Genomic DNA, 22,838 nt, shown 5'->3' on the forward strand with positions numbered 1-22,838 from the left:
CTATCAGAATTTGCGAAGATTGGAGAAACTTAATTTTTCGCCCAAAAAAAAAACGTAAGGGGTACCACTGTCGTTTTTTTTTCGGGCCGAATTTTTGAGTTTCGATATCTCAGCTCTGGAAGGGGCTAGAGCCTCCATTTTTGCACTCAGGTCTAAGTCTCATGGCCCTCTATCAGAATTTGGGAAGATTGGAGAAACTTAATTTTTCGCCCAAAAAAAAAAACGTAAGGGGTACCACTGTCGTTTTTTTTTCGGGCCGAATTTTTGAGTTTCGATATCTCAGCTCTGGGAGGGGCTAGAGCCTCCATTTTTGCACTCAGGTCTAAGTCTCATGGCCCTCTATCAGAATTTGGGAAGATTGGAGAAACTTAATTTTTCGCCCAAAAAAAAAAACGTAAGGGGTACCACTGTCGTTTTTTTTTCGGGCCGAATTTTTGAGTTTCGATATCTCAGCTCTGGAAGGGGCTAGAACCTCCATTTTTGCACTCAGGTCTAAGTCTCATGGCCCTCTATCAGAATTTGGGAAGATTGGAGAAACTTAATTTTTCGCCCAAAAAAAAAAACGTAAGAGGTACCACTGTCGTTTTTTTTCGGGCCGAATTTTTGAGTTTCGATATCTCAGCTCTGGAAGGGGCTAGAGCCTCCATTTTTGCACTCAGGTCTAAGTCTCATGGCCCTCTATCAGAATTTGGGAAGATTGGAGAAACTTTATTTTTCACCCAAAAAAAAAAAAACGTAAGGGGTACCACTGTCGTTTTTTTTTCGGGCCGAATTTTTGAGTTTCGATATCTCAGCTCTGGAAGGGGCTAGAGCCTCCATTTTTGCACTCAGGTCTAAGTCTCATGGCCCTCTATCAGAATTTGGGAAGATTGGAGAAACTTTATTTTTCACCCAAAAAAAAAAAACGTAAGGGGTACCACTGTCGTTTTTTTTTTCCGGCCGAATTTTTAAGTTTCGATATCTCAGCTCTGGAAGGGGCTAGAGCCTCCATTGTTGCACTCAGGTCTAAGTCTCATGGCCCTCTATCAGAATTTGGGAAGATTGGAGAAACGTAATTTTTCGCCCAAAAAAAAAAACGTAAGGGGTACCACTGTCGTTTTTTTTTCGGGCCGAATTTTTGAGTTTCGATATCTCAGCTCTGGAAGGGGCTAGAACCTCCATTTTTGCACTCAGGTCTAAGTCTCATGGCCCTCTATCAGAATTTGGGAAGATTGGAGAAACTTAATTTTTCGCCCAAAAAAAAAACGTAAGGGGTACCACTGTCGTTTTTTTTTTCGGGCCGAATTTTTGAGTTTCGATATCTCAGCTCTGGAAGGGGCTAGAGCCTCCATTTTTGCACTCAGGTCTAAGTCTCATGGCCCTCTATCAGAATTTGGGAAGATTGGAGAAACTTAATTTTTCGCCCAAAAAAAAAAAACGTAAGGGGTACCACTGTCGGTTTTTTTTCGGGCCGAATTTTTGAGTTTCGATATCTCAGCTCTGGAAGGGGCTAGAGCCTCCATTTTTGCACTCAGGTCTAAGTCTCATGGCCCTCTATCAGAATTTGGGAAGATTGGAGAAACGTAATTTTTCGCCCAAAAAAAAAACGTAAGGGGTACCACTGTCGTTTTTTTTTCGGGCCGAATTTTTGAGTTTCGATATCTCAGCTCTGGAAGGGGCTAGAACCTCCATTTTTGCACTCAGGTCTAAGTCTCATGGCCCTCTATCAGAATTTGGGAAGATTGGAGAAACTTAATTTTTCGCCCAAAAAAAAAAAACGTAAGGGGTACCACTGTCGTTTTTTTTTCGGGCCGAATTTTTGAGTTTCGATATCTCAGCTCTGGAAGGGGCTAGAGCCTCCATTTTTGCACTCAGGTCTAAGTCTCATGGCCCTCTATCAGAATTTGGGAAGATTGGAGAAACTTAATTTTTCGCCCCAAAAAAAAAAAAACGTAAGGGGTACCACTGTCGTTTTTTTTTCGGGCCGAATTTTTGAGTTTCGATATCTCAGCTCTGGAAGGGGCTAGAGCCTCCATTTTTGCACTCAGGTCTAAGTCTCATGGCCCTCTATCAGAATTTGGGAAGATTGGAGAAACTTAATTTTTCGCCCCAAAAAAAAACGTAAGGGGTACCACTGTCGTTTTTTTTTCGGGCCGAATTTTTGAGTTTCGATATCTCAGCTCTGGAAGGGGCTAGAACCTCCATTTTTGCACTCAGGTCTAAGTCTCATGGCCCTCTATCAGAATTTGGGAAGATTGGAGAAACTTAATTTTTCGCCCAAAAAAAAAACGTAAGGGGTACCACTGTCGTTTTTTTTTCGGGCCGAATTTTTAAGTTTCGATATCTCAGCTCTGGAAGGGGCTAGAGCCTCCATTGTTGCACTCAGGTCTAAGTCTCATGGCCCTCTATCAGAATTTGCGAAGATTGGAGAAACTTAATTTTTCGCCCAAAAAAAAAATGTAAGGGGTACCACTGTCGTTTTTTTTTCGGGCCGAATTTTTAAGTTTCGATATCTCAGCTCTGGAAGGGGCTAGAGCCTCCATTGTTGCACTCAGGTCTAAGTCTCATGGCCCTCTATCAGAATTTGGGAAGATTGGAGAAACTTAATTTTTCGCCCAAAAAAAAAACGTAAGGGGTACCACTGTCGGTTTTTTTTCGGGCCGAATTTTTGAGTTTCGATATCTCAGCTCTGGAAGGGGCTAGAGCCTCCATTTTTGCACTCAGGTCTAAGTCTCATGGCCCTCTATCAGAATTTGGGAAGATTGGAGAAACTTAATTTTTCGCCCAAAAAAAAAACGTAAGGGGTACCACTGTCGTTTTTTTTTCGGGCCGAATTTTTGAGTTTCGATATCTCAGCTCTGGAAGGGGCTAGAACCTCCATTTTTGCAATCAGGTCTAAGTCTCATGGCCCTCTATCAGAATTTGGGAAGATTGGAGAAACTTAATTTTTCGCCCAAAAAAAAAAAACGTAAGGGGTACCACTGTCGTTTTTTTTTTTCGGGCCGAATTTTTGAGTTTCGATATCTCAGCTCTGGAAGGGGCTAGAGCCTCCATTTTTGCACTCAGGTCTAAGTCTCATGGCCCTCTATCAGAATTTGGGAAGATTGGAGAAACTTAATTTTTCGCCCAAAAAAAAAAACGTAAGGGGTACCACTGTCGTTTTTTTGTTCGGGCCGAATTTTTGAGTTTCGATATCTCAGCTCTGGAAGGGGCTAGAGCCTCCATTTTTGCACTCAGGTCTAAGTCTCATGGCCCTCTATCAGAATTTGGGAAGATTGGAGAAACTTAATTTTTCGCCCCAAAAAAAAAACGTAAGGGGTACCACTGTCGTTTTTTTCTCGGGCCGAATTTTTGAGTTTCGATATCTCAGCTCTGGAAGGGGCTAGAGCCTCCATTTTTGCACTCAGGTCTAAGTCTCATGGCCCTCTATCAGAATTTGGGAAGATTGGAGAAACTTAATTTTTCGCCCCCAAAAAAAAACGTAAGGGGTACCACTGTCGTTTTTTTTTCGGGCCGAATTTTTAAGTTTCGATATCTCAGCTCTGGAAGGGGCTAGAACCTCCATTTTTGCACTCAGGTCTAAGTCTCATGGCCCTCTATCAGAATTTGGGAAGATTGGAGAAACTTAATTTTTCGCCCAAAAAAAAAACGTAAGGGGTACCACTGTCGTTTTTTTTTCGGGCCGAATTTGTGAGTTTCGATATCTCAGCTCTGGAAGGGGCTAGAACCTCCATTTTTGCACTCAGGTCTAAGTCTCATGGCCCTCTATCAGAATTTGGGAAGATTGGAGAAACTTAATTTTTCGCCCAAAAAAAAAACGTAAGGGGTACCACTGTCGTTTTTTTTTCGGGCCGAATTTGTGAGTTTCGATATCTCAGCTCTGGAAGGGGCTAGAGCCTCCATTTTTGCACTCAGGTCTAAGTCTCATGGCCCTCTATCAGAATTTGGGAAGATTAGAGAAACTTAATTTTTCGCCCAAAAAAAAAAAACGTAAGGGGTACCACTGTCGTTTTTTTTTCGGGCCGAATTTTTGAGTTTCGATATCTCAGCTCTGGAAGGGGCTAGAGCCTCCATTTTTGCACTCAGGTCTAAGTCTCATGGCCCTCTATCAGAATTTTGGAAGATTGGAGAAACTTAATTTTTCGCCCCAAAAAAAAAAAACGTAAGGGGTACCACTGTCGTTTTTTTTTCGGGCCGAATTTTTGAGTTTCGATATCTCAGCTCTGGAAGGGGCTAGAGCCTCCATTTTTGCACTCAGGTCTAAGTCTCATGGCCCTCTATCAGAATTTGGGAAGATTGGAGAAACTTAATTTTTCGCCCAAAAAAAAAACGTAAGGGGTACCACTGTCGTTTTTTTTTCGGGCCGAATTTTTGAGTTTCGATATCTCAGCTCTGGAGGGGGCTAGAACCTCCATTTTTGCACTCAGGTCTAAGTCTCATGGCCCTCTATCAGAATTTGGGAAGATTGGAGAAACTTAATTTTTCGTCCCAAAAAAAAAAACGTAAGGGGTACCACTGTCGTTTTTTTTTTCGGGCCGAATTTTTGAGTTTCGATATCTCAGCTCTGGAAGGGGCTAGAGCCTCCATTTTTGCACTCAGGTCTAAGTCTCATGGCCCTCTATCAGAATTTGGGAAGATTGGAGAAACTTAATTTTTCGCCCAAAAAAAAAAACGTAAGGGGTACCACTGTCGTTTTTTTCTCGGGCCGAATTTTTGAGTTTCGATATCTCAGCTCTGGAAGGGGCTAGAGCCTCCATTTTTGCACTCAGGTCTAAGTCTCATGGCCCTCTATCAGAATTTGGGAAGATTGGAGAAACTTAATTTTTCGCCCAAAAAAAAAAAACGTAAGGGGTACCACTGTCGTTTTTTTTTCGGGCCGAATTTTTGAGTTTCGATATCTCAGCTCTGGAAGGGGCTAGAACCTCCATTTTTGCACTCAGGTCTAAGTCTCATGGCCCTCTATCAGAATTTGGGAAGATTGGAGAAACTTAATTTTTCGCCCAAAAAAAAAACGTAAGGGGTACCACTGTCGTTTTTTTTTCGGGCCGAATTTTTGAGTTTCGATATCTCAGCTCTGGAGGGGGCTAGAACCTCCATTTTTGCACTCAGGTCTAAGTCTCATGGCCCTCTATCAGAATTTGGGAAGATTGGAGAAACTTAATTTTTCGCCCCAAAAAAAAAAACGTAAGGGGTACCACTGTCGTTTTTTTTTTCGGGCCGAATTTTTGAGTTTCGATATCTCAGCTCTGGAAGGGGCTAGAGCCTCCATTTTTGCACTCAGGTCTAAGTCTCATGGCCCTCTATCAGAATTTGGGAAGATTGGAGAAACTTAATTTTTCGCCCAAAAAAAAAAACGTAAGGGGTACCACTGTCGTTTTTTTCTCGGGCCGAATTTTTGAGTTTCGATATCTCAGCTCTGGAAGGGGCTAGAGCCTCCATTTTTGCACTCAGGTCTAAGTCTCATGGCCCTCTATCAGAATTTGGGAAGATTGGAGAAACTTAATTTTTCGCCCAAAAAAAAAAAACGTAAGGGGTACCACTGTCGTTTTTTTTTCGGGCCGAATTTTTGAGTTTCGATATCTCAGCTCTGGAAGGGGCTAGAACCTCCATTTTTGCACTCAGGTCTAAGTCTCATGGCCCTCTATCAGAATTTGGGAAGATTGGAGAAACTTAATTTTTCGCCCCCAAAAAAAACGTAAGGGGTACCACTGTCGTTTTTTTTTCGGGCCGAATTTTTAAGTTTCGATATCTCAGCTCTGGAAGGGGCTAGAGCCTCCATTTTTGCACTCAGGTCTAAGTCTCATGGCCCTCTATCAGAATTTGGGAAGATTGGAGAAACGTAATTTTTCGCCCAAAAAAAAAACGTAAGGGGTACCACTGTCGTTTTTTTTTTCGGGCCGAATTTGTGAGTTTCGATATCTCAGCTCTGGAAGGGGCTAGAACCTCCATTTTTGCACTCAGGTCTAAGTCTCATGGCCCTCTATCAGAATTTGGGAAGATTGGAGAAACTTAATTTTTCGCCCAAAAAAAAAACGTAAGGGGTACCACTGTCGGTTTTTTTTCGGGCCGAATTTGTGAGTTTCGATATCTCAGCTCTGGAAGGGGCTAGAACCTCCATTTTTGCACTCAGGTCTAAGTCTCATGGCCCTCTATCAGAATTTGGGAAGATTGGAGAAACTTAATTTTTCGCCCCCAAAAAAAACGTAAGGGGTACCACTGTCGTTTTTTTTTCGGGCCGAATTTTTGAGTTTCGATATCTCAGCTCTGGAAGGGGCTAGAGCCTCCATTTTTGCACTCAGGTCTAAGTCTCATGGCCCTCTATCAGAATTTGGGAAGATTAGAGAAACTTAATTTTTCGTCCAAAAAAAAAAAACGTAAGGGGTACCACTGTCGTTTTTTTTTCGGGCCGAATTTTTGAGTTTCGATATCTCAGCTCTGGAAGGGGCTAGAGCCTCCATTTTTGCACTCAGGTCTAAGTCTCATGGCCCTCTATCAGAATTTGGGAAGATTGGAGAAACTTAATTTTTCGCCCCCAAAAAAAACGTAAGGGGTACCACTGTCGTTTTTTTTTCGGGCCGAATTTTTGAGTTTCGATATCTCAGCTCTGGAAGGGGCTAGAACCTCCATTTTTGCACTCAGGTCTAAGTCTCATGGCCCTCTATCAGAATTTGGGAAGATTGGAGAAACTTAATTTTTCGCCCCAAAAAAAAACGTAAGGGGTACCACTGTCGTTTTTTTTTCGGGCCGAATTTTTAAGTTTCGATATCTCAGCTCTGGAAGGGGCTAGAGCCTCCATTGTTGCACTCAGGTCTAAGTCTCATGGCCCTCTATCAGAATTTGCGAAGATTGGAGAAACTTAATTTTTCGCCCAAAAAAAAAACGTAAGGGGTACCACTGTCGTTTTTTTTTCGGGCCGAATTTTTAAGTTTCGATATCTCAGCTCTGGAAGGGGCTAGAGCCTCCATTTTTGCACTCAGGTCTAAGTCTCATGGCCCTCTATCAGAATTTGGGAAGATTGGAGAAACTTAATTTTTCGCCCAAAAAAAAAAACGTAAGGGGTACCACTGTCGTTTTTTTTTCGGGCCGAATTTTTGAGTTTCGATATCTCAGCTCTGGAAGGGGCTAGAACCTCCATTTTTGCACTCAGGTCTAAGTCTCATGGCCCTCTATCAGAATTTGCAAAGATTGGAGAAACTTAATTTTTCGCCCAAAAAAAAAACGTAAGGGGTACCACTGTCGTTTTTTTTTCGGGCCGAATTTTTAAGTTTTGATATCTCAGCTCTGGAAGGGGCTAGAGCCTCCATTGTTGCACTCAGGTCTAAGTCTCATGGCCCTCTATCAGAATTTGGGAAGATTGGAGAAACTTAATTTTTCGCCCAAAAAAAAAAAACGTAAGGGGTACCACTGTCGTTTTTTTTTCGGGCCGAATTTTTGAGTTTCGATATCTCAGCTCTGGAAGGGGCTAGAGCCTCCATTTTTGCACTCAGGTCTAAGTCTCATGGCCCTCTATCAGAATTTGGGAAGATTGGAGAAACTTAATTTTTCGCCCAAAAAAAAAACGTAAGGGGTACCACTGTCGTTTTTTTTTTTCGGGCCGAATTTTTGAGTTTCGATATCTCAGCTCTGGAAGGGGCTAGAGCCTCCATTTTTGCACTCAGGTCTAAGTCTCATGGCCCTCTATCAGAATTTGGGAAGATTGGAGAAACTTAATTTTTCGCCCAAAAAAAAAAAACGTAAGGGGTACCACTGTCGTTTTTTTTTCGGGCCGAATTTTTGAGTTTCGATATCTCAGCTCTGGAAGGGGCTAGAACCTCCATTTTTGCACTCAGGTCTAAGTCTCATGGCCCTCTATCAGAATTTGGGAAGATTGGAGAAACTTAATTTTTTGCCCAAAAAAAAAAAACGTAAGGGGTACCACTGTCGTTTTTTTTCGGGCCGAATTTTTGAGTTTCGATATCTCAGCTCTGGAAGGGGCTAGAGCCTCCATTTTTGCACTCAGGTCTAAGTCTCATGGCCCTCTATCAGAATTTGGGAAGATTGGAGAAACTTAATTTTTCGCCCCAAAAAAAAACGTAAGGGGTACCACTGTCGTTTTTTTTTTCCGGCCGAATTTTTAAGTTTCGATATCTCAGCTCTGGAAGGGGCTAGAGCCTCCATTGTTGCACTCAGGTCTAAGTCTCATGGCCCTCTATCAGAATTTGCGAAGATTGGAGAAACTTAATTTTTTGCCCAAAAAAAAAAAACGTAAGGGGTACCACTGTCGTTTTTTTTCGGGCCGAATTTTTGAGTTTCGATATCTCAGCTCTGGAAGGGGCTAGAGCCTCCATTTTTGCACTCAGGTCTAAGTCTCATGGCCCTCTATCAGAATTTGGGAAGATTGGAGAAACTTAATTTTTCGCCCCAAAAAAAAATGTAAGGGGTACCACTGTCGTTTTTTTTTTCCGGCCGAATTTTTAAGTTTCGATATCTCAGCTCTGGAAGGGGCTAGAGCCTCCATTGTTGCACTCAGGTCTAAGTCTCATGGCCCTCTATCAGAATTTGCGAAGATTGGAGAAACTTAATTTTTCGCCCAAAAAAAAAACGTAAGGGGTACCACTGTCGTTTTTTTTTCGGGCCGAATTTTTAAGTTTCGATATCTCAGCTCTGGAAGGGGCTAGAGCCTCCATTGTTGCACTCAGGTCTAAGTCTCATGGCCCTCTATCAGAATTTGGGAAGATTGGAGAAACTTAATTTTTCGCCCAAAAAAAAAAAAACGTAAGGGGTACCACTGTCGTTTTTTTTTCGGGCCGAATTTTTGAGTTTCGATATCTCAGCTCTGGAAGGGGCTAGAGCCTCCATTTTTGCACTCAGGTCTAAGTCTCATGGCCCTCTATCAGAATTTGGGAAGATTGGAGAAACTTAATTTTTCGCCCAAAAAAAAAAACGTAAGGGGTACCACTGTCGTTTTTTTTTTCGGGCCGAATTTTTGAGTTTTGATATCTCAGCTCTGGAAGGGGCTAGAGCCTCCATTTTTGCACTCAGGTCTAAGTCTCATGGCCCTCTATCAGAATTTGGGAATATTGGAGAAACTTAATTTTTCGCCCAAAAAAAAAAACGTAAGGGGTACCACTGTCGTTTTTTTTTTTCCGGCCGAATTTTTAAGTTTCGATATCTCAGCTCTGGAAGGGGCTAGAGCCTCCATTGTTGCACTCAGGTCTAAGTCTCATGGCCCTCTATCAGAATTTGCGAAGATTGGAGAAACTTAATTTTTCGCCCAAAAAAAAAACGTAAGGGGTACCACTGTCGTTTTTTTTTCGGGCCGAATTTTTGAGTTTCGATATCTCAGCTCTGGAAGGGGCTAGAACCTCCATTTTTGCACTCAGGTCTAAGTCTCATGGCCCTCTATCAGAATTTGGGAAGATTGGAGAAACTTAATTTTTCGCCCAAAAAAAAAAACGTAAGGGGTACCACTGTCGTTTTTTTTCGGGCCGAATTTTTGAGTTTCGATATCTCAGCTCTGGAAGGGGCTAGAGCCTCCATTTTTGCACTCAGGTCTAAGTCTCATGGCCCTCTATCAGAATTTGGGAAGATTGGAGAAACTTTATTTTTCACCCAAAAAAAAAAAACGTAAGGGGTACCACTGTCGTTTTTTTTTCGGGCCGAATTTTTGAGTTTCGATATCTCAGCTCTGGAAGGGGCTAGAGCCTCCATTTTTGCACTCAGGTCTAAGTCTCATGGCCCTCTATCAGAATTTGGGAAGATTGGAGAAACTTTATTTTTCACCCAAAAAAAAAAAACGTAAGGGGTACCACTGTCGTTTTTTTTTTTCCGGCCGAATTTTTAAGTTTCGATATCTCAGCTCTGGAAGGGGCTAGAGCCTCCATTGTTGCACTCAGGTCTAAGTCTCATGGCCCTCTATCAGAATTTGCGAAGATTGGAGAAACTTAATTTTTCGCCCAAAAAAAAAAACGTAAGGGGTACCACTGTCGTTTTTTTTTCGGGCCGAATTTTTGAGTTTCGATATCTCAGCTCTGGAAGGGGCTAGAACCTCCATTTTTGCACTCAGGTCTAAGTCTCATGGCCCTCTATCAGAATTTGGGAAGATTGGAGAAACTTAATTTTTCGCCCAAAAAAAAACCGTAAGGGGTACCACTGTCGTTTTTTTTCGGGCCGAATTTTTGAGTTTCGATATCTCAGCTCTGGAAGGGGCTAGAGCCTCCATTTTTGCACTCAGGTCTAAGTCTCATGGCCCTCTATCAGAATTTGGGAAGATTGGAGAAACTTTATTTTTCACCCAAAAAAAAAAAACGTAAGGGGTACCACTGTCGTTTTTTTTTTCGGGCCGAATTTTTGAGTTTCGATATCTCAGCTCTGGAAGGGGCTAGAGCCTCCATTTTTGCACTCAGGTCTAAGTCTCATGGCCCTCTATCAGAATTTGGGAAGATTGGAGAAACTTTATTTTTCACCCAAAAAAAAAAAACGTAAGGGGTACCACTGTCGTTTTTTTTTCGGGCCGAATTTTTGAGTTTCGATATCTCAGCTCTGGAAGGGGCTAGAGCCTCCATTTTTGCACTCAGGTCTAAGTCTCATGGCCCTCTATCAGAATTTGGGAAGATTGGAGAAACTTTATTTTTCACCCAAAAAAAAAAAACGTAAGGGGTACCACTGTCGTTTTTTTTTTTCCGGCCGAATTTTTAAGTTTCGATATCTCAGCTCTGGAAGGGGCTAGAGCCTCCATTGTTGCACTCAGGTCTAAGTCTCATGGCCCTCTATCAGAATTTGCGAAGATTGAAGAAACTTAATTTTTCGCCCAAAAAAAAAAACGTAAGGGGTACCACTGTCGTTTTTTTTTCGGGCCGAATTTTTAAGTTTCGATATCTCAGCTCTGGAAGGGGCTAGAGCCTCCATTGTTGCACTCAGGTCTAAGTCTCATGGCCCTCTATCAGAATTTGGGAAGATTGGAGAAACTTAATTTTTCGCCCAAAAAAAAAAAACGTAAGGGGTACCACTGTCGTTTTTTTTTCGGGCCGAATTTTTGAGTTTCGATATCTCAGCTCTGGAAGGGGCTAGAGCCTCCATTTTTGCACTCAGGTCTAAGTCTCATGGCCCTCTATCAGAATTTGGGAAGATTGGAGAAACTTAATTTTTCGCCCAAAAAAAAAAACGTAAGGGGTACCACTGTCGTTTTTTTTTTCGGGCTGAATTTTTGAGTTTTGATATCTCAGCTCTGGAAGGGGCTAGAGCCTCCATTTTTGCACTCAGGTCTAAGTCTCATGGCCCTCTATCAGAATTTGGGAATATTGGAGAAACTTAATTTTTCGCCCAAAAAAAAAAAACGTAAGGGGTACCACTGTCGTTTTTTTTTTTCCGGCCGAATTTTTAAGTTTCGATATCTCAGCTCTGGAAGGGGCTAGAGCCTCCATTGTTGCACTCAGGTCTAAGTCTCATGGCCCTCTATCAGAATTTGCGAAGATTGGAGAAACTTAATTTTTCGCCCAAAAAAAAAACGTAAGGGGTACCACTGTCGTTTTTTTTTCGGGCCGAATTTTTGAGTTTCGATATCTCAGCTCTGGAAGGGGCTAGAGCCTCCATTTTTGCACTCAGGTCTAAGTCTCATGGCCCTCTATCAGAATTTGGGAAGATTGGAGAAACTTAATTTTTCGCCCAAAAAAAAAAACGTAAGGGGTACCACTGTCGTTTTTTTTTCGGGCCGAATTTTTGAGTTTCGATATCTCAGCTCTGGAAGGGGCTAGAGCCTCCATTTTTGCACTCAGGTCTAAGTCTCATGGCCCTCTATCAGAATTTGGGAAGATTGGAGAAACTTAATTTTTCGCCCAAAAAAAAAAACGTAAGGGGTACCACTGTCGTTTTTTTTTCGGGCCGAATTTTTGAGTTTCGATATCTCAGCTCTGGAAGGGGCTAGAACCTCCATTTTTGCACTCAGGTCTAAGTCTCATGGCCCTCTATCAGAATTTGGGAAGATTGGAGAAACTTAATTTTTCGCCCAAAAAAAAAAAACGTAAGGGGTACCACTGTCGTTTTTTTTCGGGCCGAATTTTTGAGTTTCGATATCTCAGCTCTGGAAGGGGCTAGAGCCTCCATTTTTGCACTCAGGTCTAAGTCTCATGGCCCTCTATCAGAATTTGGGAAGATTGGAGAAACTTTATTTTTCACCCAAAAAAAAAAAACGTAAGGGGTACCACTGTCGTTTTTTTTTCGGGCCGAATTTTTGAGTTTCGATATCTCAGCTCTGGAAGGGGCTAGAGCCTCCATTTTTGCACTCAGGTCTAAGTCTCATGGCCCTCTATCAGAATTTGGGAAGATTGGAGAAACTTTATTTTTCACCCAAAAAAAAAAAACGTAAGGGGTACCACTGTCGTTTTTTTTTCGGGCCGAATTTTTGAGTTTCGATATCTCAGCTCTGGAAGGGGCTAGAGCCTCCATTTTTGCACTCAGGTCTAAGTCTCATGGCCCTCTATCAGAATTTGGGAAGATTGGAGAAACTTAATTTTTTGCCCAAAAAAAAAAACGTAAGGGGTACCACTGTCGTTTTTTTTCGGGCCGAATTTTTGAGTTTCGATATCTCAGCTCTGGAAGGGGCTAGAGCCTCCATTGTTGCACTCAGGTCTAAGTCTCATGGCCCTCTATCAGAATTTGCGAAGATTGGAGAAACTTAATTTTTCGCCCAAAAAAAAAACGTAAGGGGTACCACTGTCGTTTTTTTTTCGGGCCGAATTTTTAAGTTTCGATATCTCAGCTCTGGAAGGGGCTAGAGCCTCCATTGTTGCACTCAGGTCTAAGTCTCATGGCCCTCTATCAGAATTTGGGAAGATTGGAGAAACTTAATTTTTCGCCCAAAAAAAAAAAACGTAAGGGGTACCACTGTCGTTTTTTTTTCGGGCCGAATTTTTGAGTTTCGATATCTCAGCTCTGGAAGGGGCTAGAGCCTCCATTTTTGCACTCAGGTCTAAGTCTCATGGCCCTCTATCAGAATTTGGGAAGATTGGAGAAACTTAATTTTTCGCCCAAAAAAAAAAACGTAAGGGGTACCACTGTCGTTTTTTTTTTCGGGCCGAATTTTTGAGTTTCGATATCTCAGCTCTGGAAGGGGCTAGAGCCTCCATTTTTGCACTCAGGTCTAAGTCTCATGGCCCTCTATCAGAATTTGGGAATATTGGAGAAACTTAATTTTTCGCCCAAAAAAAAAAACGTAAGGGGTACCACTGTCGTTTTTTTTTCGGGCCGAATTTTTGAGTTTCGATATCTCAGCTCTGGAAGGGGCTAGAGCCTCCATTTTTGCACTCAGGTCTAAGTCTCATGGCCCTCTATCAGAATTTGGGAAGATTGGAGAAACTTAATTTTTCGCCCAAAAAAAAAAACGTAAGGGGTACCACTGTCGTTTTTTTTTCGGGCCGAATTTTTGAGTTTCGATATCTCAGCTCTGGAAGGGGCTAGAGCCTCCATTTTTGCACTCAGGTCTAAGTCTCATGGCCCTCTATCAGAATTTGGGAAGATTGGAGAAACTTTATTTTTCACCCAAAAAAAAAAAACGTAAGGGGTACCACTGTCGTTTTTTTTTCGGGCCGAATTTTTGAGTTTCGATATCTCAGCTCTGGAAGGGGCTAGAGCCTCCATTTTTGCACTCAGGTCTAAGTCTCATGGCCCTCTATCAGAATTTGGGAAGATTGGAGAAACTTTATTTTTCACCCAAAAAAAAAAAACGTAAGGGGTACCACTGTCGTTTTTTTTTTTCCGGCCGAATTTTTAAGTTTCGATATCTCAGCTCTGGAAGGGGCTAGAGCCTCCATTGTTGCACTCAGGTCTAAGTCTCATGGCCCTCTATCAGAATTTGCGAAGATTGGAGAAACTTAATTTTTCGCCCAAAAAAAAAAACGTAAGGGGTACCACTGTCGTTTTTTTTTCGGGCCGAATTTTTGAGTTTCGATATCTCAGCTCTGGAAGGGGCTAGAACCTCCATTTTTGCACTCAGGTCTAAGTCTCATGGCCCTCTATCAGAATTTGGGAAGATTGGAGAAACTTAATTTTTCGCCCAAAAAAAAACCGTAAGGGGTACCACTGTCGTTTTTTTTCGGGCCGAATTTTTGAGTTTCGATATCTCAGCTCTGGAAGGGGCTAGAGCCTCCATTTTTGCACTCAGGTCTAAGTCTCATGGCCCTCTATCAGAATTTGGGAAGATTGGAGAAACTTTATTTTTCACCCAAAAAAAAAAAAACGTAAGGGGTACCACTGTCGTTTTTTTTTTCGGGCCGAATTTTTGAGTTTCGATATCTCAGCTCTGGAAGGGGCTAGAGCCTCCATTTTTGCACTCAGGTCTAAGTCTCATGGCCCTCTATCAGAATTTGGGAAGATTGGAGAAACTTTATTTTTCACCCAAAAAAAAAAAACGTAAGGGGTACCACTGTCGTTTTTTTTTCGGGCCGAATTTTTGAGTTTCGATATCTCAGCTCTGGAAGGGGCTAGAGCCTCCATTTTTGCACTCAGGTCTAAGTCTCATGGCCCTCTATCAGAATTTGGGAAGATTGGAGAAACTTTATTTTTCACCCAAAAAAAAAAAACGTAAGGGGTACCACTGTCGTTTTTTTTTTTCCGGCCGAATTTTTAAGTTTCGATATCTCAGCTCTGGAAGGGGCTAGAGCCTCCATTGTTGCACTCAGGTCTAAGTCTCATGGCCCTCTATCAGAATTTGCGAAGATTGAAGAAACTTAATTTTTCGCCCAAAAAAAAAAACGTAAGGGGTACCACTGTCGTTTTTTTTTCGGGCCGAATTTTTAAGTTTCGATATCTCAGCTCTGGAAGGGGCTAGAGCCTCCATTGTTGCACTCAGGTCTAAGTCTCATGGCCCTCTATCAGAATTTGGGAAGATTGGAGAAACTTAATTTTTCGCCCAAAAAAAAAAAAACGTAAGGGGTACCACTGTCGTTTTTTTTTCGGGCCGAATTTTTGAGTTTCGATATCTCAGCTCTGGAAGGGGCTAGAGCCTCCATTTTTGCACTCAGGTCTAAGTCTCATGGCCCTCTATCAGAATTTGGGAAGATTGGAGAAACTTAATTTTTCGCCCAAAAAAAAAAACGTAAGGGGTACCACTGTCGTTTTTTTTTTCGGGCTGAATTTTTGAGTTTTGATATCTCAGCTCTGGAAGGGGCTAGAGCCTCCATTTTTGCACTCAGGTCTAAGTCTCATGGCCCTCTATCAGAATTTGGGAATATTGGAGAAACTTAATTTTTCGCCCAAAAAAAAAAACGTAAGGGGTACCACTGTCGTTTTTTTTTTCCGGCCGAATTTTTAAGTTTCGATATCTCAGCTCTGGAAGGGGCTAGAGCCTCCATTGTTGCACTCAGGTCTAAGTCTCATGGCCCTCTATCAGAATTTGCGAAGATTGGAGAAACTTAATTTTTCGCCCAAAAAAAAAACGTAAGGGGTACCACTGTCGTTTTTTTTTCGGGCCGAATTTTTGAGTTTCGATATCTCAGCTCTGGAAGGGGCTAGAGCCTCCATTTTTGCACTCAGGTCTAAGTCTCATGGCCCTCTATCAGAATTTGGGAAGATTGGAGAAACTTAATTTTTCGCCCAAAAAAAAAAACGTAAGGGGTACCACTGTCGTTTTTTTTTCGGGCCGAATTTTTGAGTTTCGATATCTCAGCTCTGGAAGGGGCTAGAGCCTCCATTTTTGCACTCAGGTCTAAGTCTCATGGCCCTCTATCAGAATTTGGGAAGATTGGAGAAACTTAATTTTTCGCCCAAAAAAAAAAACGTAAGGGGTACCACTGTCGTTTTTTTTTCGGGCCGAATTTTTGAGTTTCGATATCTCAGCTCTGGAAGGGGCTAGAACCTCCATTTTTGCACTCAGGTCTAAGTCTCATGGCCCTCTATCAGAATTTGGGAAGATTGGAGAAACTTAATTTTTCGCCCAAAAAAAAAAACGTAAGGGGTACCACTGTCGTTTTTTTTCGGGCCGAATTTTTGAGTTTCGATATCTCAGCTCTGGAAGGGGCTAGAGCCTCCATTTTTGCACTCAGGTCTAAGTCTCATGGCCCTCTATCAGAATTTGGGAAGATTGGAGAAACTTTATTTTTCACCCAAAAAAAAAAAACGTAAGGGGTACCACTGTCGTTTTTTTTTCGGGCCGAATTTTTGAGTTTCGATATCTCAGCTCTGGAAGGGGCTAGAGCCTCCATTTTTGCACTCAGGTCTAAGTCTCATGGCCCTCTATCAGAATTTGGGAAGATTGGAGAAACTTTATTTTTCACCCAAAAAAAAAAAACGTAAGGGGTACCACTGTCGTTTTTTTTTCGGGCCGAATTTTTGAGTTTCGATATCTCAGCTCTGGAAGGGGCTAGAGCCTCCATTTTTGCACTCAGGTCTAAGTCTCATGGCCCTCTATCAGAATTTGGGAAGATTGGAGAAACTTAATTTTTTGCCCAAAAAAAAAAACGTAAGGGGTACCACTGTCGTTTTTTTTCGGGCCGAATTTTTGAGTTTCGATATCTCAGCTCTGGAAGGGGCTAGAGCCTCCATTGTTGCACTCAGGTCTAAGTCTCATGGCCCTCTATCAGAATTTGCGAAGATTGGAGAAACTTAATTTTTCGCCCAAAAAAAAAACGTAAGGGGTACCACTGTCGTTTTTTTTTCGGGCCGAATTTTTAAGTTTCGATATCTCAGCTCTGGAAGGGGCTAGAGCCTCCATTGTTGCACTCAGGTCTAAGTCTCATGGCCCTCTATCAGAATTTGGGAAGATTGGAGAAACTTAATTTTTCGCCCAAAAAAAAAAAACGTAAGGGGTACCACTGTCGTTTTTTTTTCGGGCCGAATTTTTGAGTTTCGATATCTCAGCTCTGGAAGGGGCTAGAGCCTCCATTTTTGCACTCAGGTCTAAGTCTCATGGCCCTCTATCAGAATTTGGGAAGATTGGAGAAACTTAATTTTTCGCCCAAAAAAAAAAACGTAAGGGGTACCACTGTCGTTTTTTTTTTCGGGCCGAATTTTTGAGTTTCGATATCTCAGCTCTGGAAGGGGCTAGAGCCTCCATTTTTGCACTCAGGTCTAAGTCTCATGGCCCTCTATCAGAATTTGGGAATATTGGAGAAACTTAATTTTTCGCCCAAAAAAAAAAACGTAAGGGGTACCACTGTCGTTTTTTTTTCGGGCCGAATTTTTGAGTTTCGATATCTCAGCTCTGGAAGGGGCTAGAGCCTCCATTTTTGCACTCAGGTCTAAGTCTCATGGCCCTCTATCAGAATTTGGGAAGATTGGAGAAACTTAATTTTTCGCCCAAAAAAAAAAACGTAAGGGGTACCACTGTCGTTTTTTTTTCGGGCCGAATTTTTGAGTTTCGATATCTCAGCTCTGGAAGGGGCTAGAGCCTCCATTTTTGCACTCAGGTCTAAGTCTCATGGCCCTCTATCAGAATTTGGGAAGATTGGAGAAACTTAATTTTTCGCCCAAAAAAAAAAAACGTAAGGGGTACCACTGTCGTTTTTTTTTCGGGCCGAATTTTTGAGTTTCGATATCTCAGCTCTGGAAGGGGCTAGAGCCTCCATTTTTGCACTCAGGTCTAAGTCTCATGGCCCTCTATCAGAATTAGGGAAGATTGGAGAAACTTAATTTTTCGCCCAAAAAAAAAAAACGTAAGGGGTACCACTGTCGTTTTTTTTTCGGGCCGAATTTTTGAGTTTCGATATCTCAGCTCTGGAAGGGGCTAGAGCCTCCATTTTTGCACTCAGGTCTAAGTCTCATGGCCCTCTATCAGAATTTGGGAAGATTGGAGAAACTTAATTTTTCGCCCAAAAAAAAAAAACGTAAGGGGTACCACTGTCGTTTTTTTTTTCGGGCCGAATTTTTGAGTTTCGATATCTCAGCTCTGGAAGGGGCTAGAGCCTCCATTTTTGCACTCAGGTCTAAGTCTCATGGCCCTCTATCAGAATTTGGGAATATTGGAGAAACTTAATTTTTCGCCCAAAAAAAAAAACGTAAGGGGTACCACTGTCGTTTTTTTTTCGGGCCGAATTTTTGAGTTTCGATATCTCAGCTCTGGAAGGGGCTAGAGCCTCCATTTTTGCACTCAGGTCTAAGTCTCATGGCCCTCTATCAGAATTTGGGAAGATTGGAGAAACTTAATTTTTCGCCCAAAAAAAAAAACGTAAGGGGTACCACTGTCGTTTTTTTTTCGGGCCGAATTTTTGAGTTTCGATATCTCAGCTCTGGAAGGGGCTAGAGCCTCCATTTTTGCACTCAGGTCTAAGTCTCATGGCCCTCTATCAGAATTTGGGAAGATTGGAGAAACTTAATTTTTCGCCCAAAAAAAAAAAACGTAAGGGGTACCACTGTCGTTTTTTTTTCGGGCCGAATTTTTGAGTTTCGATATCTCAGCTCTGGAAGGGGCTAGAGCCTCCATTTTTGCACTCAGGTCTAAGTCTCATGGCCCTCTATCAGAATCCAGAGTTTTGGGAAGATTGGAGAAACTTTATTTTTCGCCCGAAAAAAAAAAACGTAAGGGGTACCACTGTCGTTTTTTTTTCGGGCCGAATTTTTGAGTTTCGATATCTCAGCTCTGGAAGGGGCTAGAGCCTCCATTTTTGCACTCAGGTCTAAGTCTCATGGCCCTCTATCAGAATTTGGGAAGATTGGAGAAACTTAATTTTTCGCCCCAAAAAAAAAAAACGTAAGGGGTACCACTGTCGTTTTTTTTTCGGGCCGAATTTTTGAGTTTCGATATCTCAGCTCTGGAAGGGGCTAGAGCCTCCATTTTTGCACTCAGGTCTAAGTCTCATGGCCCTCTATCAGAATTTGGGAAGATTGGAGAAACTTAATTTTTCGCCCAAAAAAAAAACCGTAAGGGGTACCACTGTCGTTTTTTTTTTCGGGCCGAATTTTTGAGTTTCGATATCTCAGCTCTGGAAGGGGCTAGAACCTCCATTTTTGCACTCAGGTCTAAGTCTCATGGCCCTCTATCAGAATTTGGGAAGATTGGAGAAACTTAATTTTTCGCCCCAAAAAAAAACCGTAAGGGGTACCACTGTCTTTTTTTTTTCGGGCCGAATTTTTAAGTTTCGATATCTCAGCTCTGGAAGGGGCTAGAGCCTCCATTTTTGCACTCCGGTCTAAGTCTCATGGCCCTCTATCAGAATTTGGGAAGATTGGAGAAACTTAATTTTTCGCCCAAAAAAAAAACGTAAGGGGTACCACTGTCGTTTTTTTTTCGGGCCGAATTTTTGAGTTTCGATATCTCAGCTCTGGAAGGGGCTAGAGCCTCCATTTTTGCACTCAGGTCTAAGTCTCATGGCCCTCTATCAGAATTTGGGAAGATTGGAGAAACTTAATTTTTCGCCCAAAAAAAAAACGTAAGGGGTACCACTGTCGTTTTTTTTCGGGCCGAATTTTTGAGTTTCGATATCTCAGCTCTGGAAGGGGCTAGAGCCTCCATTTTTGCACTCAGGTCTAAGTCTCATGGCCCTCTATCAGAATTTGGGAAGATTGGAGAAACTTAATTTTTCGCCCAAAAAAAAAACGTAAGGGGTACCACTGTCGTTTTTTTTTCGGGCCGAATTTTTGAGTTTCGATATCTCAGCTCTGGAAGGGGCTAGAACCTCCATTTTTGCACTCAGGTCTAAGTCTCATGGCCCTCTATCAGAATTTGGGAAGATTGGAGAAACTTAATTTTTCGCCCAAAAAAAAAAAACGTAAGGGGTACCACTGTCGTTTTTTTTTTTCGGGCCGAATTTTTGAGTTTCGATATCTCAGCTCTGGAAGGGGCTAGAGCCTCCATTTTTGCACTCAGGTCTAAGTCTCATGGCCCTCTATCAGAATTTGGGAAGATTGGAGAAACTTAATTTTTCGCCCAAAAAAAAAACGTAAGGGGTACCACTGTCGTTTTTTTTTCGGGCCGAATTTTTGAGTTTCGATATCTCAGCTCTGGAAGGGGCTAGAGCCTCCATTTTTGCACTCAGGTCTAAGTCTCATGGCCCTCTATCAGAATTTGGGAAGATTGGAGAAACTTAATTTTTCGCCCCCAAAAAAAAACGTAAGGGGTACCACTGTCGTTTTTTTTTCGGGCCGAATTTTTGAGTTTCGATATCTCAGCTCTGGAAGGGGCTAGAGCCTCCATTTTTGCACTCAGGTCTAAGTCTCATGGCCCTCTATCAGAATTTGGGAAGATTGGAGAAACTTAATTTTTCGCCCCCAAAAAAAAACGTAAGGGGTACCACTGTCGTTTTTTTTTCGGGCCGAATTTTTGAGTTTCGATATCTCAGCTCTGGAAGGGGCTAGAGCCTCCATTTTTGCACTCAGGTCTAAGTCTCATGGCCCTCTATCAGAATTTGGGAAGATTGGAGAAACTTTATTTTTCACCCAAAAAAAAAAAACGTAAGGGGTACCACTGTCGTTTTTTTTTCGGGCCGAATTTTTGAGTTTCGATATCTCAGCTCTGGAAGGGGCTAGAGCCTCCATTTTTGCACTCAGGTCTAAGTCTCATGGCCCTCTATCAGAATTTGGGAAGATTGGAGAAACTTAATTTTTTGCCCAAAAAAAAAAACGTAAGGGGTACCACTGTCGTTTTTTTTCGGGCCGAATTTTTGAGTTTCGATATCTCAGCTCTGGAAGGGGCTAGAGCCTCCATTGTTGCACTCAGGTCTAAGTCTCATGGCCCTCTATCAGAATTTGCGAAGATTGGAGAAACTTAATTTTTCGCCCAAAAAAAAAACGTAAGGGGTACCACTGTCGTTTTTTTTTCGGGCCGAATTTTTAAGTTTCGATATCTCAGCTCTGGAAGGGGCTAGAGCCTCCATTGTTGCACTCAGGTCTAAGTCTCATGGCCCTCTATCAGAATTTGGGAAGATTGGAGAAACTTAATTTTTCGCCCAAAAAAAAAAAACGTAAGGGGTACCACTGTCGTTTTTTTTTCGGGCCGAATTTTTGAGTTTCGATATCTCAGCTCTGGAAGGGGCTAGAGCCTCCATTTTTGCACTCAGGTCTAAGTCTCATGGCCCTCTATCAGAATTTGGGAAGATTGGAGAAACTTAATTTTTCGCCCAAAAAAAAAAACGTAAGGGGTACCACTGTCGTTTTTTTTTTCGGGCCGAATTTTTGAGTTTCGATATCTCAGCTCTGGAAGGGGCTAGAGCCTCCATTTTTGCACTCAGGTCTAAGTCTCATGGCCCTCTATCAGAATTTGGGAATATTGGAGAAACTTAATTTTTCGCCCAAAAAAAAAAACGTAAGGGGTACCACTGTCGTTTTTTTTTCGGGCCGAATTTTTGAGTTTCGATATCTCAGCTCTGGAAGGGGCTAGAGCCTCCATTTTTGCACTCAGGTCTAAGTCTCATGGCCCTCTATCAGAATTTGGGAAGATTGGAGAAACTTAATTTTTCGCCCAAAAAAAAAAACGTAAGGGGTACCACTGTCGTTTTTTTTTCGGGCCGAATTTTTGAGTTTCGATATCTCAGCTCTGGAAGGGGCTAGAGCCTCCATTTTTGCACTCAGGTCTAAGTCTCATGGCCCTCTATCAGAATTTGGGAAGATTGGAGAAACTTAATTTTTCGCCCAAAAAAAAAAAACGTAAGGGGTACCACTGTCGTTTTTTTTTCGGGCCGAATTTTTGAGTTTCGATATCTCAGCTCTGGAAGGGGCTAGAGCCTCCATTTTTGCACTCAGGTCTAAGTCTCATGGCCCTCTATCAGAATTAGGGAAGATTGGAGAAACTTTATTTTTCACCCAAAAAAAAAAAAACGTAAGGGGTACCACTGTCGTTTTTTTTTTCGGGCCGAATTTTTGAGTTTCGATATCTCAGCTCTGGAAGGGGCTAGAGCCTCCATTTTTGCACTCAGGTCTAAGTCTCATGGCCCTCTATCAGAATTTGGGAAGATTGGAGAAACTTAATTTTTCGCCCAAAAAAAAAACCGTAAGGGGTACCACTGTCGTTTTTTTTTTCGGGCCGAATTTTTGAGTTTCGATATCTCAGCTCTGGAAGGGGCTAGAACCTCCATTTTTGCACTCAGGTCTAAGTCTCATGGCCCTCTATCAGAATTTGGGAAGATTGGAGAAACTTAATTTTTCGCCCCAAAAAAAAACCGTAAGGGGTACCACTGTCTTTTTTTTTTCGGGCCGAATTTTTAAGTTTCGATATCTCAGCTCTGGAAGGGGCTAGAGCCTCCATTTTTGCACTCCGGTCTAAGTCTCATGGCCCTCTATCAGAATTTGGGAAGATTGGAGAAACTTAATTTTTCGCCCAAAAAAAAAACGTAAGGGGTACCACTGTCGTTTTTTTTTCGGGCCGAATTTTTGAGTTTCGATATCTCAGCTCTGGAAGGGGCTAGAGCCTCCATTTTTGCACTCAGGTCTAAGTCTCATGGCCCTCTATCAGAATTTGGGAAGATTGGAGAAACTTAATTTTTCGCCCAAAAAAAAAACGTAAGGGGTACCACTGTCGTTTTTTTTCGGGCCGAATTTTTGAGTTTCGATATCTCAGCTCTGGAAGGGGCTAGAGCCTCCATTTTTGCACTCAGGTCTAAGTCTCATGGCCCTCTATCAGAATTTGGGAAGATTGGAGAAACTTAATTTTTCGCCCAAAAAAAAAACGTAAGGGGTACCACTGTCGTTTTTTTTTCGGGCCGAATTTTTGAGTTTCGATATCTCAGCTCTGGAAGGGGCTAGAACCTCCATTTTTGCACTCAGGTCTAAGTCTCATGGCCCTCTATCAGAATTTGGGAAGATTGGAGAAACTTAATTTTTCGCCCAAAAAAAAAAAACGTAAGGGGTACCACTGTCGTTTTTTTTTTCGGGCCGAATTTTTGAGTTTCGATATCTCAGCTCTGGAAGGGGCTAGAGCCTCCATTTTTGCACTCAGGTCTAAGTCTCATGGCCCTCTA

The 22,838-nt window shown here is 42.1% G+C and overlaps 1 protein-coding gene across 1 annotated transcript in view; it reads right to left on the minus strand.

Annotated features, from left to right (window-relative positions):
• Positions 1 to 22,838, minus strand: part of pmfbp1 (polyamine modulated factor 1 binding protein 1) — a 300,111-nt gene that overhangs the window by 22,721 nt on the left and 254,552 nt on the right. The window lies entirely within an intron of this gene.

Source organism: Pimephales promelas, chromosome 1 (assembly GCF_988280905.1).
Source record: "Pimephales promelas chromosome 1, fPimPro1.hap1.1, whole genome shotgun sequence".
NCBI classification, from domain to species: Eukaryota; Metazoa; Chordata; class Actinopteri; order Cypriniformes; family Leuciscidae; genus Pimephales; species Pimephales promelas.